This window comes from Aethalodelphis obliquidens, unplaced genomic scaffold (genome assembly GCF_003676395.1).
Source record: "Aethalodelphis obliquidens isolate GAN/ISIS:26980383/991018 unplaced genomic scaffold, ASM367639v1 scaffold125, whole genome shotgun sequence".
Taxonomy (NCBI): Eukaryota; Metazoa; Chordata; class Mammalia; order Artiodactyla; family Delphinidae; genus Aethalodelphis; species Aethalodelphis obliquidens.
The window spans coordinates 932,395-952,105 of record NW_020838069.1 but is presented as its reverse complement, the minus strand read 5'-3'; the positions used below and the strand labels follow the sequence as shown (position 1 = coordinate 952,105).

Here is a 19,711-nt window from a genome sequence, read left to right as displayed (position 1 = left end):
AGTTTGTCCCTCTCATATTGTTGGATTAATGGGCATAGTGGGCAGCAGATATCATAAATTCAAGCTGGGAGTAATGGTACTTCATAGTTAGCCAGCATGAAAATATGGGAGGGTGAGCATCCAGATGACTAATGAATCAAAACATGGCACTATATTTTTCTAGTCAAACTTGACTGCCTCAGAGGAAAATTGCTATGGAAAATTTATGGGTTAATTACTCCAAATAATAAGTTATCTGTGGTGCTCTTTGCTCCTATTGTGGACCAGCCCTGTGGACCAGGGTACCTTCCGGGCCCACCCTAAACAACTCTGGGCTCAGGGCAGTGGGAACACAAATACAAGTGCTGAGCCCAAGGAGAACAGGAGAGGGAAGCTAGAGAGTATTTTGGAGCTCCCAAGTCTAATTTTCATACTGTAGCTTCACTGTTCTGAAAAACATTAACCTTTTCTAAATCATATTGCCAAACCTAAGTTTGAGGCCTATTGTTTTTCAACTGAGGGGCAGAGTCTGAGAGGAACGCTGGAGCCCGGCTATCCTGGAGGTCACACCCTCCAGACTCTTGGGGCAGTGGGGGAAGAACCATCTGTCCCTGGCCAGTGCAGCCACCTGGGACAAGCAGTTGTGTGTCTGAGCACAAAAGTACTCACCAATCCACTCTCATCTTTCACTCAGATCAGCCTAACTTGTACACATGAATGATTAATCCAACAGAAAGTGGTGCCCACAACAGTGACTGACATTCCAAAGTCCTAAGATGACCCTCCAACTCTATACCATGCTGGTTCCTGGTTCAAAAACTTCCTGGAAAAACCAGGGACATAGGCAACTCCAGCAAGATGAGGAGTAACAGGAACTGGGAACCACATCCTACCATGAGGACCATGATACAAACCCCTAGTGAAGAACACCAGGACCAGATAGGAGCATGAAGCCCTTCAGCAGCTGCTGTGGTTACATTACCTTCTACAGATACACACTAAACGACTGATGGATGAAATGACAGGATGTCTGAGATTTGCTTCAAAATAACAGAGGGGTGGGGTAGGGACAATAGTTGGGAGTGTGAATGGGCAAGACTTGCCAGTAGGTGATGGATGTTGGGGCTGGTGATAAGTACATGGGATTCGTTGTATTATTCTGTCTTTGAGTGTACTTGAAATTCTCCACAACAAGAAGATCAAAAATAAAATACAACAGAGACATACAGACAAAATTCCCAGTAATTAAAACATCAAGTATATCCAGCAATTCACTCTTAGATATATACTCAGAAGCCATGGACAAGAATGATTCATATCAATATTATTCATGATAGTCAAAAATTAAAAACAACTCAAATGTCCACCAAGAGGAAAAGCAGTAAATTGTGGTATATTCATATGTGAAATACTATACAACAAAAGAGAACAAACTGCTGTACAGAACCACAAAGATGTCACAAACCTAACATTCAGCAAGAAAAGACAGGCACATGAAAGTACATATCATACTCTCTATCATTCCACTTACATAAAGGTCAAGAGTAGCAAAACTAAGCTCAAGAACAGAGGTCAGAAAAGTGGTTACCTTTAGGGAGATGCTGATTGGGTAAAGGCACAATAGAACCTACTGGAAATGTTCTGTATCTTCATCTGAGTGATATATACAATATCTAAAACTGTCAAGCTGTACATTTATGATTTATGCATTTTGCTACAAGTAAATCTTGCTTCAATTGTTTTTAATAGTGACCAAAAAAAATCAAATACTGCTAGTTATCAGGAGATTCAGTGAAACAACTTCATCTATAACAGAATAGATTTTCAAAGCCTAAAGAATGAGATAATTCAGCTCTGGCCTCGGACAATTTTGATTGGAGCCTGCTACTTGCCTGCCACCTGCCCACACCTGAGGTGAAAGCAAGGACTCCCTCTAAGGACCTTCACTCTTAGCTGATCACAAACACCATAGAATACCAGAGTAGCCAACATCAGAAAACATAGCTTTAACTCCTGCTTCACCACCTAAGCAACTAGCTCTGGTTGTGGTCTTGACCTCACCAAATTCCAAGTAATGCAATTTTTAAAGGTAGTGATACAGATCTCTCACACAGGAGATTCAGCGCTTTCCTCACCGCCATGCCCGCTGCTGACACCCACTCCTTCAGGCAACTCCTGAGCAGTGCCCAGCAGCCTCTCCAGCCCTTCCACTAGCACAATCCACACCTCGCTAACTCTGGAATTCCTTACATTCTCCTCCCTAAAGGACAACCCTCAGAAAACTTGGATTCAAAACAAGAAAACAAAACCTGGTCTACTTCCTTAGGCCTAAGCAACCTTGATGGACATACAGGATGCAAAAATCTGAATTTACATGGCTTCAAAATTATTTAAGTATAAAAATAAATGGAATTTTAAATGTGTGAAATAATAGCACAACAAAAACTCCACAGGCACATGGTAAGTGTCACAGCACTGGGAAAAGCCCAGAAAAATCCTGGTACATCACAGGACATCTCTTCTCAGGGGCAGCTCCCATCTGAAGGGCAACGAGCTTACTATATACAAAGGTATAGGCCAGCCATGAGCAGAGCCCTTTTCCTCCAGATCTTCACGGCAATAGTTGACCAGACAGCAGCTCTCTGATGTGAGCACATAGTTGCCCTCACACCAGATACCGGCTTACGCTGCCCAACAAATTCTGGGGTAAGCTGGGGTGGGGCCTCCAGACAAGAAAGCCAGAACTAGCTGATGAGTTCCTGGGCCTGGAGCCTGAGCCTACTCTCAACACTCACTCTTGGACCTCCGCATGCTCACATCTTCAGCTACCAGCCAGCAAGGCGACAACACTGGTAGCTGACATACCTCTCCATTCTGTAAGGCAAGTCTCTGTACCCAGAGACTGCTTGAGACCAGCAGGTGAGGCCATGACCACAGCCCACAAAGCTTTCTACTATCCACCCAACCTACCTGGTCTGATGGTGCAGATATGGGGAAAGACTAGATTCTGGCTGCTCTCTAAGCTCTATCCATTTCTCCATTTCCTTACCACTGGAGCTGTGTGGCCTACATGGAGAAGCAGGAAAATCCTCTAAAATAGCTTTCAAACACAAAGAAAATTTGTAAAACACAATGCTCATAAGACAGAGTTTGAGGAGACCATTTAAGTCATCAGGAGCTACACCTTCATTTTACAGATGGGTAAACCAAGGCTTCTACAGTCTCCCAGATGGTGAGCAATCACGCAGGATGAGCATTCCTCCCCTAAGTCTCAAACAACCTTTTCCCCATCACAATACCCTATCAACAAAAGAGGAAAGGAAGAGAGGAAAGCTGAAGAGGGGACAAGATGAGGGACAGACAATGAAAGGCAGAGGAGCTGAGAATGTGGGGAGAAGAGCAATGTGAAGGAAGAAGGGAGGGCCTGAGAGGGGGACAGCACTGTGAACCCATCTCAGTGAATTAGGCCAGAGAACACATCCAGGCTTTTCCTCTTCCAACACCTGTCACACTGTGCTGGGGAAACTGGTTTGACAAGGACCACAGAGCCACTTAGAGGCTGAGCTGGGCCTAGCCTCTCCTCAGGCCCCACTGTCCTGCCACAGAAGTGGTGCTCTGGGTACCTGCTATGAGCAAAATACGGAACAAAAGGAAAGCAGCACTCCGGAGGAAAGACCCAAACCACCTCAGCCTTGCCAAAGGGACCAAACCTGAGGCTGATCAAGCCTTTGGATCCAGCTGCTGATTCACAGGAAATACAGAGAAGAGCATGCTCAACTGCACCCTGGGACACAATCTGCTAAATCTGGACTGTGAGAGATTCCACAGGTCTAAGGGCCCAGGTTCTTCAGCAGATAATTGCAAGGAAAAGGGACAGAGGGGAGAAAATGCAGATAAAGAAACTTACAAGATATGACAACTTTAAAAAAAATGGACAAAATTAAACTGCAGTGCCTAAGGATACACATTTGGGAGATAAAACCATTAAAAAAAAAAGTAAGAAAATGGCTACAAAAAGACAGGATGGGGTCACCTTGGGAAGGAAAGGGAGAGGGGGCTGTGGCAGGGTTGGGGCTCACAGAGAAGCCTCTGGTGGAACCAATAAAGTTCTATTTCATGACCTTATAATTCACTAAGCTCTACTTTTTTTGGGGGGAGGGTGGTCTTGTTTTCTCCATTTTTGTTTAATTTTACACTAGTAAAGTTTTTTAAAAGTTAAAAAATAGGGCTTCCCTGGTGGCGCAGTGGTTGAGAGTCCGCCTGCCGATGCAGGGGACACGGGTTCGTGCCCCGGTCCGGGAAGATCCCACATGCCGCGGAGCGGCTGGGCCCGTGAGCCATGGCCGCTGAGCCTGCGTGTCCGGAGCCTGTTGCTCCGCAATGGGAGAGGCCACAACAGTGAGAGGCCCGCATACCGCAAAAAAAAAAAAAAAAAAAAATTAAAAAAATAGATTTAAAAAGACAAGATTAAGTTGGGACTTCCCTAGCAGTCTAGTGGTTAAAACTCCACGCTTCCACTGCAGGGGCATGGGTTCAATCGCTGGTTGGGGCACTAAAATCCTGCATGCTGTGCCATGCGGCATGCATGCATGCACACATGAATGAATATATAAATAAATAAATGGATGAAGTAAACAGAAAACCAGTCCTGGAAGAGCTTGAGGACTTTGCAAAGCAGCATATGCAGAAAGAGAACCCCACCAGGAAGCATGGAACAGAGAGGGTGGCCTCATAGGCAACTGGGTGGAGACCTCTCTCTAATTCAGAGGTTTGGCCTTAGGAACCACCACTGGCTGCTCACCCAGGTCCCACACTCTCCAATAGCTCTGCTGGTTATTAAGCTGATATTGTAGCTACCTGCATGACTCCTTTATCCTTCTCAACTGGTTCCCATGGCATCAGGGTTAGGAAATGGCTCAACAGGTCAGAGACATATCACTGTATACCCAAATGTCAGCTTGGCTTTGAAAATAATCTATTACTGCCCGCCAGCTCTCTAAGGTCCTCTCCCTGATCCCTCACATCACTCTCTAAGATGGGCCTGGCCCCCCAACTCCCCTTTATGATGAATCAGAGGCACAATGACTGCAGTCACTTGCCAGGGGCGTGACCCTCAGCCTCTCCAAATCACTTTTCCTGAAAAAAGGAAAAAAAGTTTTTCCTTCAACTGAAGGGAAATAACTTCATCACTTCTCCCTTTTTTTTCTGGTCAGGGCAACGATAGGGCCCATACCTCTCTCATCCATTGCCAGATCCATTCCCAGGGCCTAGCATGGTGCCCAGGACATGACAGTGACTCAAAAACCACCTGCCAGGGCTTCCCTGGTGGCGCAGTGGTTGAGAGTCCGCCTGCCGATGCAGGGCACACGGGTTCGTGCCCCGGTCCGGGAAGATCCCACATGCCATGGAGCGGCTGGGCCCGTGAGCCATGGCCGCTGAGCCTGTGTGTCCGGAGCCTGTGCTCCGCAATGGGAGAGGCCCACGTACCGAAAAAAAAAAAAAAGAAAAGAAAAAAGAAAAACCACCTACTGAATGAATGAACAAATAACTGAAACCCAGCGACAACAGGGCCTGCTGGGTGCCAAAAGACAGTCCCCTCCATAGTTCATGGGCTAGCCTGTCTTGCAAGGCTGCTTAACAGCCAATATTTCATCTTAAACACTTCCTAGATCAAATTCCTTTTTTCTTTAACTTTTTCCAATTATAAACATATATTCATTAGGTAAGCTAATGCATGTAAAGGACCTGACACAAAATACACTACTTAAAATATATATACAAAATACAAACAATCTTAACCCAGCCACCCATAATCTCTGACGGGTGTAATATTTCCGTGCTTCAGACAACCTACAAGAGCAGACTAGCTAAGGAACATGGACATCACTATGTATACCACTGGGCATCCTGCTTTCTCCACCCCAGATCCAAATTTGAAATAAAACTGCCAAGGTCAATAATCCCCCCACAATGACAAGGAGTCTGCAGTGACTGCAGTAGAAATGGAGTTACTTTCACAGCAGGGTTTCTTCTCTTGTACTGAGAATCAGCTCTGGCACAGTGGCCTCCTCTGCACTGCCCTGCACTGCCCCAGGACTACTCCCAGGCTGGGAGAAGGCCTGTGGGCTCTGCTTCCCCTCTATCCTATCAGAGGATTTAGAGTGAGCATTTAGAGATTTTCAGCTCCCCGCTGGTGGTATCATGTCATTTTCTTATCTGATAACAGCCAATAGCTTTACCCTCACCTGCCTCTAAAACAAAGATCAGAGACCAAATGCCTTCACTATCTGGAAATCACCTGGAGCCCTCTCCAGTGGGAACCCACAGGCAGCTCCCCCTGAACACAGATTCATAAAACCCGGCGTCTTCATCATCTGGAGGCTGAAACCCCATTTTTGTCTTTAGGATAATCATCCTCTGCTCAGAAGTTGGGCACCGGTGCCTGTACCCTCATCTTCCTCCCACCCCGGAGCTCTATGCTCAATTTGTCCCTCAAGGAGTCAAGGAAACCCAAAATACTTTAGCTTTCCAGGGAGGATGCTGACTTTACAGAGTAAGGTTCTAACATTCCAGACTGAGCTCATCCTCCTATACAACAAACAAAAAAGTCTTAAAATTTCTGTTCTAAAGAGTTCCAACACTACAGCTCAGCTGAATTACATGCTCCAGGTACAGAATCTGCTGCTGCCCAACGTTCAACCAGGAGCACTCACTTGCTCCAAGTCTCTTAAAATGCATCTGTTGACTGAAAAGTCAAAGTTACCTATTATAAACTACCTAGGCAAGAAGTCATATGGTCACATGGGGAAAAAATAAGTAGAGGTATAGCTCTTTGAAAACCAAGGGCTTTTCACACCAGACATGCACTGCTGTTGATAACTCAAACAGAAATAAACATTATACTAAAAAAGGAAACAAAGCACTTCCAGGCACTCAACTCATGCAGCAACCTTGCCAGTCCATGCTCCTTCTACTGCACTAGTGAGGTTCAAGAAAACAAACCTGGGCACACAAAGAATTTCCAAAGAAACTCCTTAAAAATATAAACAGTACTGTAAAGTTAACAGAATCCTTGGTCCTCAAACTATTTTTGTCCTTTATTCGTCTCGATGGGGCCAGTGCCTCCAGGACGATGCACCCCAATAAGACACCACAGCACTCAAAGCTCCACAGGTGGGCAGCTTCCCTGGTGGCGCAGTGGTTAAGAATCCGCCTGTCAATGCAGGGGACAGGGGTTCGAGCCCTGGTCCGGGAAGATCACACATGCCACAGAGCAACTGAGCCCATGCACAACTACTGAGCCTGCGTGCGCGCCTAGAGCCGGTGCTCCGCAACAAGAGAAATCACCAAAATGAGAAGGAGCCCGCGCACCACAGCGAAGAGTAGCCCCTGCTCGCTGCAACTAGAGAAAAACCATGCAGCAACGAAGACCCAATGCAGCCAAAAATAAATAAATTTTATTAAAAAAAAAAGCTCCACAGGTGAGCAAGCAGTCAAGCTAGAGCTGCTTTCTGAGAGGTATCAATGGGCTCACGTCTAAGGCTTTTTTTTTTTAATAAGATTCTACTTGGTACATATAAAATATGATCTATTATGTATGTAATTATAAACCACAATAAAAAAACACCCCTGAACCAATCACTTAACCTAAGAAATATGTCCAGCCTTTATTAAATATCGGACTCTCAGTTTACACTAGAAAAAGGATAAGTGTAATAACAGTAGCAATTATGGAGAGGTGTAGGGCATATTACTAGGAAGCTTTTATTTCCTCCTCAGCAGCCTATGGGGAGGATATTCTATCCCAATTTTGCTGAGGCAGAGAGGTCAAGGGCCTTACTTAAGGCCACATCAGGATGGGAGGGTTCCAAGGGACTCAGTACCTCTGGTAGGTTCCTTCCTCCGGCTCGAGTTTCTACTGCTGAGGGTAGTCAGTGTTTTCATTGTCCAACCTCGTCACACTTGTACCAAAAATCTTGCCTGTCGTGCCAAAAAGCAAGGGTTCAGTGGGTAGACCTCACCTCTTGGGAAGTCATGACCCAAAAGACCATAGCATGACCAGGCACTATCTGAAAGAACAGTTCTTCTTTAGAAAACTCAATACCATTTTATAACAAGTGCTGGCATTTGCAGTGTGATCTCAGCATGGCAAATATGTTTTATTCCTTTATTTGATAAAAACAAGTGCCACTCCCATCTTAAAACAGAGAAGGAAACGTATCACTCTGATCAGATAGCAGGTTAAAATAGGCTAGAATTTTTTTTTCCTGTAATAAAAGAAAGAAAAAAGGTAGGAGGAAGGCAAACATCCAGGGCAGTGCCAGTGCCAGCTGCTCCTTTCACAAGACACTTCCACAGAAGACAAAGAAATTGTACATATTGAAGCATCATGGAAAGAATGGAATTTTTTTTACTATGATCAGGAACAATTTCCAGGACCATTCCGAAGTCAACCTACCTGAGTTTTAGAGGAGCAAATTTCTCAGCAGCCTTCCATGCAATCAATATAGACCTCAAGTAGAAAAGCCCTTCGCCAATTCCAGAAAGGTCTGACTAGGCCTCCTCCATCCCCGCTACCACCACCACCAACTCACTCACCTACCCTTCATGGAACCTGCTAAACAACAGCTGATCACAACTCTGGCTCCTTATCTGAAGTCAACACCCCCGAAAGACAAACAGCCAGTGACCTCTATCTGTTCACTCATCAAAACCAAAAATATCTCATACATTTTTTTTCCAGGGACACACTTGCCTGGGGTCAGGAGAAGAACTGTCTGATGGGTAAGGCAGTCTGATATCAGGAGTGAGCTCCCATATCCGGAACAAACCTGTTTTTTAAAAAGTTGAGTCTCTCTGGCTTCCCCTACGCCATATTCTGGCATTTCACATCTTCAACAAGTTCTACAGTTGATTAAGGCCAAAATAAGTTTTTCCTTGGCTTTACTGAGATATAATTGAAGGCCAAAATAAATTTGAAAAACAAGAGTTTGAAGTCCAATTTCATTCACAAATAGATTAATCCTATGCCTCCCAGTGGATTCAGAATACTGGGCCTCCCCAGTGGCCTGGAGGAACTGCCCAGCCTCCTGTGACCTGGCACTCAGTCACCCTTGGGAGCAGCAGGCCTGCCTCTCCAAATATGGCCTGAGATCTGCAGTAAGAGTGAGCTCAGGCCTGCAAAAGGGTCCACAAGAATGTTTACCAAGACTGACAAACTTAGAGGGCAGCCCCAGGAGCAAAGAAAGCACAAGCACCATCCCTCAGAACACTCCTGAACAGCAGGGCAGCATGTGAGGAAATGACTGCTTGCTGGGCTTCTGGCCCCTCAGCACCCTGTAACCAGAGCAGACCAACAGAGAGGCCATGGCAGGCCTGACACTTAAGCGGAGGGCTGTGCACAGCCCACAATGGGCCCCATTCTCCCTGGAAGCTCATGGCAGGAGGGCAGAGGGGAGGCCAGGACATTCCTTCACCCCCTCACATGGAGGGAAAGGGCACAGGCAGCCCAGGGTATCAGAGGCCTGCATAAGAAGAAAGCCTGAGCAGCCATTTTTCTATCCAGCTGCACAAATCAAAAAGGGCCCCTCCTAAAAAAGCAGAAGGGAGTCCTGAGGTGCCAACTGATTAAGTCATGCGGATTAGATGACCTACACAGGAGTCCTCTCTCTGGGCAGCAGTGCCCAACCAGAAGGAAAAAAAAAACACCACCACCACTCAGGGCGTTGAGGGGACAAGGGACCCCACATCCCCCGTCAGCCCAGGGCTGGTACTACAAGCAGAACAATCAACTTTTCCTACTAAAGATTTCTTCCCAGTGCCAAGGAATCCAGTCACTTTTTAAACTACTTTTAAAACTGGAAAAAGCACATGTTCAGACTGGCAAACACAGTATGTTAAGTCTATACTATTGGGACTTCCCTGGTGGACCGGTGGTTAAGAATCCGCCTTCTGGGCTTCCCTGGTGGCGCAGTGGTTGAGAGTCTGCCTGCCGATGCAGGGGACGCAGGTTCGTGCCCCGGTCCAGGAGGATCCCACATGCCGCGGAGCGGCTGGGCCCGTGAGCCATGGCTGCTGAGCCTGCACATCCGGAGCCTGTGCTCCGCAACAGGAGAGGCCACAACAGTGAGAGACCCGCGTACCGCAAAAAAAAAGAAAGAAAGAAAAAAGAATCTGCTTTCTAATGTAGGGGACCCGGTTCGAACCCTGGTCGGGGAACTAAGATCCCACGTGCTGTGGGACAACTAAGCCTGTGCACTCTGGTGCCCGAGTGCCACAACTAGAGAGAAGCCCGCTCACCATAACAAAAGACCCCCACATGCCACAATGAAGACCCAATGCAGCCAAATAAACAAAAAATATATATATATATTTTTTTTAAGTCTATACTATTGACCCTTCTGACAAAATATTGTGATCTCTTCCAGGTAAGCAGAAGCAACAGCTGGTAGCACAATCCAGAGAAGGAAAGGAGACAGGAATCCTACTGTTATCTATTTGTGACTTTAGTGAATTCTATTTTTAGATCTTTATTAAAGAGCTTCTCTTCTAGTCTCCTCTTACCAAATTTCTCTCCTCAGGCAATTCAATCTTCACAATATTGCTCAAAAGTCTAAAAATATAAGACGCTTATTCAGGTATGCTTAACATAACAGATAAAGCAAAGTTCACTACACTTCCTCGTTTTCCACAAGACTCAGAATCCACCCCTGTTCAAGGGCTACTCATCAGGCTGGTCTCCACCATTAAAAAATCCAGTAAGCAAGAGACTTCTCTGGCAGTCCAGTGGTTAAGACACCATGCTTCCAATACAGGGGGCAGGGGTTCGATCCCTGGTCAGGGAACTAAGATCCCACATGCCGCACGGCAAAGCCAAAAAAATCCAGTAAGCAAAGCTCCCTGAGGTCAGGGCAGATCCGATGCAAAGACAATCTACCAGCCCAAGCAGGAGTATACACAAGACATTTACAGTGACGAGAGATGCATGTTTTATAAAAGCATTTCATAGTATAATAAGGGCCCAGAAAATGGATGGTATACCGGGTACTGATTAACAGCCAAATAAAAAGGAACCAGTATTTGCAATTCCATTATTAACTTTATCATTTTTCTTGGCAAAAACTGGTTAGAGAATCAACCCAGCCCTGGAGAACAACTAAGCTAATTAAAAGAGGCATTTATGAAAACCAAGGCAGAGCTGGTTCACTTCTGTCATAGACAGCCTTGGGAATCTTCTTAAGTAATCCCATATCAACCCCTGGAATTCCTAGAGTAAATGTTCCCAGTACAGTGAGAGGTAAAACAGAGACAACCATAACATTTGCCAAAACAAGCATCTACCAATTCCACGAATCTGTTTCAATACATATTAGAAAGAACTTTGTAAGCAGTGCTTCTTGTTTGTCGATTCCCATACTGCATACATAAAAACTTAACATTCATAGAAATGAAGAGCAAATGCCAAAACAGACCAAGCTGGGCACCGGCCTCTCTTTCCCTGAGTATGACACATCCTTCCAAATGTTTCACTCATCCTTAAGCTCCCCTCAACTGGCACACTCCCCTATACTTAGGGTGTCCAAGGGCTGTGACTGCCTCAGGAAGAATGAATCTGTGGCTACACATACCCCCAATGGCAGAGAATATCGAGTCTAGGCCTCTACGTGACTATAAAAATTGCATACCCATGCAAGTCATAGAAAAGGAACTGGGCAAAATGTACACAGTGCTTAAAAATGAAAATCAATAAAAACCTGCCTTACTTGATGTTATAGATGTGCTCCTCCAAAACTGTAAGTCACACTGCACTTTTTTCAAAAGTTTTATATTTAATATTGCAGTAATAAAAAGATTCTAAAAAAACTTTATGCACAAAGATGTTAACTGCAACATTATCTATTATAACCAAAGTAAGATTAACAACCATGTAAGAACTGGGGACAGGTTAACCATCAAAAATGTTATATTGGGCTTCCCTTGTGGCACAGTGGTTGAGAGTCTGCCTGCCGATGCAGGCGACACGGGTTCGTGCCCGGTCGGGGAAGATCCCACGTGCCGTGGAGCGGCTAGGCCTGTGAGCCATGGCCGCTGAGCCTGCGCGTCCGGAGCCTGTGCTCTGCAACGGGAGAGGCCAAAGCAGTGAGAGGCCCGCGTACCACCAAAAAAAAAAAAAAAAAAAAAGTTATATTTATAGAACAATGATCATGCTATAATGCTGGGAGGGCAAAAACAAGATTAAAAATTAAATTTATACTCTAACCTAAACTCAGTAAAAGCGTTGCCCAAGGGCCATCTCTGGAGGACACCCAGGAATCAGGGGATATCGGCTGCTCCTAGGGAGGGGAAGCAGGGACTTAGGGGGTGGGTGGAAGAAAGATTTCTTTCCCCTGTCCAATCCTTTTGAACTTTTTGAGTTTGAACCATGTGTTAGCATTTCCTATTTAAAGAAAGAATACAGTTGGGGGACAAGGGATTTTTCCCTTCCTTTCTACTTTTTTCTTCCACATTTATTTTAAATATATCTATTATTTAATACAGCTTTTCCCCCACTATAGTGTCTTAAAATTCCGTGATCATTTTGCCAAGTACGTGATTATCCACCATCTTTCTTTCACAGAAATCTCCCTTTTCGAGTAACTTACCTCATCTTCTAGTGCTATAAAAGCCTTATCTTGGGGGGACTTCCCTGGCGGTCCAGTGGTTTAGACTCTGTGCTTCCACTGCAGGGCACACAGGTTTGATCCCTGGTTGGGGAACCTAAGATCCTGCATGCTGTGCAGCACAGCCAAAAAAAAAAAAAAAAAAAAAAAAGCCTTATCTTCCTGGAGAACAGAGGCCCTACAGGAAAAGAAGGAACCAATATTGGTGAAAGCCCACAACCAAAATAGAATTACATACACCACAATGACCACCTCCAAAGGAAGTGGGGAATGCCACTCAGTCTCCCGCCCACGCCACCAATCAGTCACCCTTTATTGTCAAAGGGTAATAATGAAAATGAAATGTATTCTGTAGAGTCAATTCAGGACCAAAAATTATAAACAGCTTCAAAAATATAAAATTAATTCCAATGTCTAAAATTTAGACAGTGGTATTTTCAAAATCAATTAGCTCAAGAAGGTATAACTGAGAAGCAAAACCTCAACACTAGTAAATGCACCCCATGATGTATAGGATAAAGGCATTGTCATAAAAGTGATTTTTTTAGGCACTTCTCTGGTGGTCCAGTGGGTAAGACTCTGTGCTCCCAATGCAGGGGGCCCGGGTGCAATCCCTGGTCAGGGAACTAGATCCCGCATGCGTGCCGCAACCAAGAGTCCACATTCCGCAACTAGGAAGCCCGCATGCCGCAAGTAAGAAGTCCGCATGCTGCAACTAAGACCTGGCACCGCCAAAATTTCTTTTTTTTTTTTTTTTTTGCAGTACGCGGGCCTCTCACTGTTGTGGCCTCTCCCGTTGTGGAGCACAGGCTACGGACGCGCAGGCTCAGCAGCCGTGGCTCACGGGCCCAGCCTTTCCGTGGCATGTGGGATCTTCCCGGACTGGGGCACGAACCCGTGTCCCCTCCATCGGCAGGAGGACTCTCAACCACTGCGCCACCAGGGAAGCCCCAAAATTTTTTTTAAAAACTGATTTTTTATATTCAGTTGATATTCCCACTAGAATCCTATTTTTAAAATATAAATTAAGTCAACATACTGCAAAAGTTTCATTCAGATTTACTTCACTCCAACAGAGAACACACAACAGTTTCACCAATTTAGACACGCTCTGTTCATGATATTGTACCAGAGCATCCCATCCATCCTTCCACCCTGGACCCAGAGCAAGGCTAAGAAAATGCTTAGCTATCAAACCTAAGAAACAGGAAAATAGGAAACCCTATTCATTAAGGCTAAATTAAGCACTCTAGCTGGTGTAATTTTGTAAACTACTCTAAAATCCTATTTATAGAAATTGCTATCTGAGCAGTATTACTGACTAATGATCAGAGTGAAGAGGGACTGTCAAAAGGCAAAGCAGGTTATGCAACTCACAGGAAGACTGCTTTAAATCAATACCCAGAGGCATGCGCACACAAAGACCTACTAGGAAATGACCAGATCAATCAGTGGTATATTCAAAACCACCATCACCTTACTCCAGAACTGAAGTGTCAACACAGGAAAAGCAGAGAAAGATGGGGGCTTAAGAAGCAACAGCACAGGGGCTTCCCTGGTGGCGCAGTGGTTAAGAATCCGCCCGCCAATGTAGGGGACACGGGTTCAAGCCCTCATTCAGGAAGATCCCACATGCCACGGAGCAACTAAGCCCGTGTGCCACAACTACTGAGCCTATGCTCTACAGCCCATGAGCCACAACTACTGAGCCCGCAAGCCACAACTACTGAGCCCACGTGCTACAACTACTGAAACCTTTAGGTCTAGTCCGCAACAAGAGAAGCCACCGCAACGAGAAGCGTGCGCACCGCAATGAAGAGTAGCCCCTGCTCGCCACAACTAGAGAAAGCCCATGTGCAGCAACGAAGACCCAACGCAGCCAAAAATAAAATAAATTTATCAAAAAAAAAAAAAACTTAAAAAAAAAAAAGAAGCAACAGCACAATAACACTGGCAAAGGCACAGAAACACTCTTTAACATGGAGGAGGGAGAACACTTATTCCAGAAAAGGAGGGAGAAATCCTTGACCAATATACAGGACACACTGAAGACCATACTACCTGTATTCTCATTTTGAGTTCCCTTAAGGTTCAATACTCTACACCCCATCTGAGTCCCCTTCGACGTTCACACCACCATTTCTTTCTCCTTTGATACTCTGGAAGACTCCAGCCTCCAAGCAGTCATGCTCTGTAGTGACTCAAATCTAAACAATGTGCCCCAGAACCTGGAATATTGAATCAAACTTCTCATTGCTGACTTCCTATACTGGCTAGAAAAAAACTCATGAGACTTCACTCTTATTCTTGCCCATCCACAAAATGTATCTGTCAACACTTGCAATTCCACTAGGCTAGTTATGTGCCTCTTATCAAGAAGGCTATGACCAAAAAATCCCCCAAAAAACCCAACTTAAAAAAGCAAGCACAGGTATAGGGGCTCTAACTTAACACCATCACGGGCCACCTTCAGTTTGCCTTGCACAGGTCAAATCTGTGAGCTAGTGGCCATTCTTTAACTGAATCCAGTCTAAAGCTACATTACGGGGGACTTCCCTGGTGGCCCAGTGGTTAAGAATCTGCCTACCAATGCAAGGGATGCAGGTTCGATTCCAGGGCGGACAACTAAGCCCACGCTCTAGAGCCCATGTGCCACAACTAGAGAGAAGCCCAAGCACTGCAATGAAGAGCCCGTGCACCGCAACGAAAAGATCCCACATGCCGCAACAAAGATACCCCGTGCCGCAACTAAGACTCAATGCAGCCAAATAAATAAATAAATATTAAAAAATAAAGCTACATTACACCCACCATGATTCTGAGTATCCAAAACTATAGACATTTTAATTCAAACTATTCCTCTACCTACCAAGTGGGTCAACAAATCATGCTTTCTCTTTCATAAGTTCACTTCTTCCTTGCCATCTTACCTGCCTGCCACAAAGACTCAAGCCTTCCCCCATTCCCATTCCTGCAGTCTAGGGGGCCCCTCTTTTTTTTTTTTTGGCTTCACCACTCAACTTGTGGGATCTTAGTTCCCCGACCAGGGATTAAACCCAGCCCTCCGCAATGAAAGTGCAGTCTAACCACTGGACCACTGGGGAATTCTCTAGGGGCCCCTCTTTATTTGGAGTTTCTCAAGTCCTCACCAGTGCTTGGCTGATGCAGCCTTACATCCTCATCTTTTCACTGTCAACCTCCTGCCTCTTCCACTCAGTGGTAGACCCCTGCTGGTACCAGAACCATTCAGGTCCCTAACATCTGCTGAACTGGCTCATCTTGAACCTTCTTTATCTCTCTCCACTCCTCTGCTGACCACTGTTCTTGTTCAGATCCAGTGTCTCCCCCACTGGACCACAGCAGTAACCAACCTGCCTCTGGGCCAGCCCAGCCTCAACATTCACAGTGAGGGCTCACTTCTTAAAACACAGAGCTGATCCCATCACAGCTGTGCTCCGAGATCTTCAAGGTTTCCTATTCTTACATAACACCAAACTCCTCCACGTGGCATTCTGACTGCAACCCAACCTTCCAGAACATACAAAAAAAAAAGTGCCCAGTCTTCTCCCTCCCACCCCTTTCCTCTGCTCATTTCTTCTTCCACAAAATTGTGACCTTGTTGTCACCACTCCTTCACCAATCAAACCACTAACCGTTCTTGAAGGTCTAGCCCAATGCAGTTCTTCCCTAAAGTCTGCCCTCTCCAGCCTAGGACCCAAGTTCCTTGGCTTACTTCAGCATGGTACCCAGAGCAACCAGCACAGGCCTCAAGAAGGCTCTGACAAACCCTAGGTTTCTGAAAAATGGTCCCTCACAACATGTTCCTGGAGTTCCACATGGGATCACTGATCACCTTCCCATATCGTCCTGGCATTCTGCCCACCACCAGACACCTGGGCTTGGTCTTTGCCAGAGAAGGACCCAACTGAGGCCACCATTATTAGTCTGATATAACAGAAACACAGATGGGTACAGCCAAATGTTCAGCCTGGGTTCAAATCCTAATTCTGCCACATGACAGTTGTGTGACCTTGGGAACATTCCTTCATCTATGACTCAGTTTGCTAAGCCACTATAAAGGATTCTCATAAGCATTAGCAATGGTGCATGTAGAGCAGAAACACAGAAGGCCCTCGACTGTGGCTGATGTAGATCCATCGTGTCACTGGCCCAGAGCACAGGGAAGGGTGGAACAACTGTGAGGTAAAGGACTAAACATGCTCCCATCTGCCTCAACAAGGATGAACACATATCTACTCTCAGGGGTTAATATACCAGCCCTGCCCAAGAGGAAATGCAATGCCCCCAGTTCAAGTGAGAAATAAGGTTGTTAAAGGTTTTTAACAAACAAATGCCATGCTTCTCCTTTTCTAAATAATCCCAGTTTAAGTGGCCCCAGGGTCCCTCCAAATCCCACCATATTCAATGTTTAAGAGGCACTAGCAAACCTGCAGAAGACGTGGTTTAAAGCTTTGGTCATGCTAAATATTCTGGCCCACACATTCCTGAATGCAGTCTCCTCCCCCATCACAGCCTGGTATTCCCTTTGCTCAAACTTTTCAGCCAGTCTTTTGAGCTGGCTCCTTCTCCCTCCTCTCTCCTCTAAGGGCCAACCTCAGAGCCAGAGGTCCTTTTCCCATCCCCTCCCTGCCACGACCTATGTGGCCACCAACAAGATCTTTCTAAACATGGGTCTGGACTATACCACTCAACTGAGGAAAAGCATTCCCAGACTCCTGCACCTTGAGTATGAAGTCTGAACTACTAAGCACAACAAGAAAGGCCTGGGGCTCCCACCTGTCATGCTGGAGGACTTACACGTGCTACTTTAGGCACTCATATACATGTGGTTCCCTGTGTCCAGAACTTGCTGTCCCCCAGCTAATTTCTGCTGGCCCTGCAAGCCTCAGCTCAGGAATTCCCTTTCTCCTCAGGCTCCCAAGCACCATCTGAGCACACTTAGTGGGCAGACACTATCAATCATAGGTTCCCCATCCCCCACTGTCCACGAACCTGAGTTCCTTAAGGGCAGAACCAGTCTCTTGGGTCCCCTGGACCTACCACAGAATTTGGTAAGCAGTGAAGCCAAATATTTGTTAAATAAATGAAATGTATTTTGCTAAATCAATTTTTCAGAGCAGTAAAGACTGGCTCTCTGCCTCTTTCAACAGAGGCACGTAACAACACAAGCCTTCATGTTCCAACCAGATGTTTGTTGCCTATATAGTAATGCTTACTCCTTTCTTACAGTAACCCACAGGCCTTAAACAGGCTCATACCATGCATCCAACTCCCTCCTCAAATCTCACTCCTCCAAGAAATGCCTCCTCAGCCTCCTTTAAGCATGTAGGCCAGGAGCTCTTATTACTTGACTCCAAGGCAAACAAAGTTCAATTCAACTTCTCCATATTCAAACTATGCCTCCAATGTTCAATTCTTTTTCTAAAAAAGGACATCCCAAAATTATGTCTCTGAACGCTGAGCATAGAACCACCTGATAAAGTTACAACATCCGATCTACACCAAACTCCAAAACACCTGGTAGCACATCCAACTCTTTATCTGGACTTAGGTCCTATAAACACCACCCTCCCTGCAGAGTTTAGCTTCCATGCCAGGAATCACGTCTACTCGCTTATTTAGGGAAACAGCAGGCCGGACTCTTAAGTTAGAACTCTAGGCTATAACCGTGCTGTCCCAGGCTGTAGCTCTCACCAAGGCAAAACTTCATGATCACCATTAAAACTAATTCTGAAGTAACTTTACAAATCTAAGAGCTTCTCAAGTCACAGAATTAAAATATGCATTTTAAATTAGTAGTTGACTTCGTATGAAATTAACTCGGAATTTACGGCAGAAGGATTCTAAACCGAAAGAGCATTTTCTCTGGAGACATTTTCCAGATATACCCGCGGGCGAATATGGTTTTCCAAACACCAAAGAAGCCCAAGTGTGTATGTGTATGAAGGGGTGACCCCAAGGCTCTGAGCGGCTCAGGATATAGCGGCTGCGGCGCCTCCTGAGGGGCTCAATGCCCCATCCTCGAGCTCTGGCCAAATTGGGCCGCGCGACCCTCTGAGGAAGCCCGGGAGACAGTCCGCAGGCCGCACACGCCCGCGACCGCCGCGCGTTCCCTGGAGCGCGGCCCGGGCTGAGGCCTGGCCCACCGCCGCGACGCGCAGCCCGGGGCCGGACGCCCCCAGCCTTCGCCCGAGGAGCCGAGAGCAAGGGGCCGTTCTACGCGGGCCGCGTCGCCCCCTCACCCGCAAGGGCGTCCGCGACCGTGTCCCCGCCCCGGGCCAAAGAGCGAGAGCAGCAGCAGGTGTTCCTCGGAAGGCTGGGCCAGCGACGGAAATGGGGGCCTGGGCTGCCAGGCTCGGCGGCAGTGGACGCGCGGCGCACTCACCGAGCGCCGACGGGCGGGCCGCGGCAGGTGCTCGCTCTTCCCGCCCGCGAGACGCCGCCCCGCTCCCCGGGGACTCGGCGCGAATCTCCTGCCGCCGCCGTCGCCGCCGAGCCCGAGGACCTCTAGCGCCGCACCGCAGCCTCGGCGCGAGCACGTACCGGGCGGTGAGGGAGCGCGAGGGCGGGGTGCGCGACCGAAGCCTAGCAACCCCCTGACACGCGAGTGCCGCAGCCAATCCCGCTGCCAGCTCCGCGCGGCGCCGACCGGCAGTCCCCGCGACGCCCGCTTCTGCCTGCGTCGGCCGCCCCGCAGCGCGCCGCACCCGCGCACAGGCCCCGCCCCCCTCGCCCCTCTGCTTATTGGCCCGCCGCGCCCCCGTCTGAAAAGACACGCCCCATCCTGGAAATCCCGCCCGCGGCGGGCCAGGTCCGTACCCGCGACACGCCCCGGCCCGTCCGGGTTACCCGGAGAGCTCAGGACGGGGAGTGGGGGAGGGGCGCCCCGCCCAACCTCAGGCATGTGGGCCCCTGAGAGGCATCCAACCTACCCGGGTGGTCAGGCCCGATAACTGGCCCGTCCACAACTGGCCACCCATAGACTGCCTTCCGCCCTCCTGATTTCTGTCGAACGCAAATCAGGTAATTTTAAGACAAGAAAACAATCAGGA

The 19,711-nt window shown here is 47.0% G+C and overlaps 1 protein-coding gene across 4 annotated transcripts in view; it reads right to left on the bottom strand.

The window, feature by feature from the left end:
- The window catches only part of DAG1 (dystroglycan 1), a 65,411-nt gene extending 46,078 nt beyond the window's left edge, over positions 1 to 19,333 (bottom strand). The window contains exon 1 of one of the 4 annotated variants that reach the window (XM_027098810.1): positions 18,902 to 19,333. The gene's annotated coding sequence lies outside the window, so the exon portion shown is untranslated. Of the gene's footprint in view, positions 1 to 5,991; positions 7,221 to 18,901 lie in introns of those variants that run through there. The other 3 variants (XM_027098809.1, XM_027098811.1, XM_027098812.1) reach the window with 3 other exon arrangements.
- Between the last annotated feature and the right edge of the window lie 378 nt (positions 19,334 to 19,711).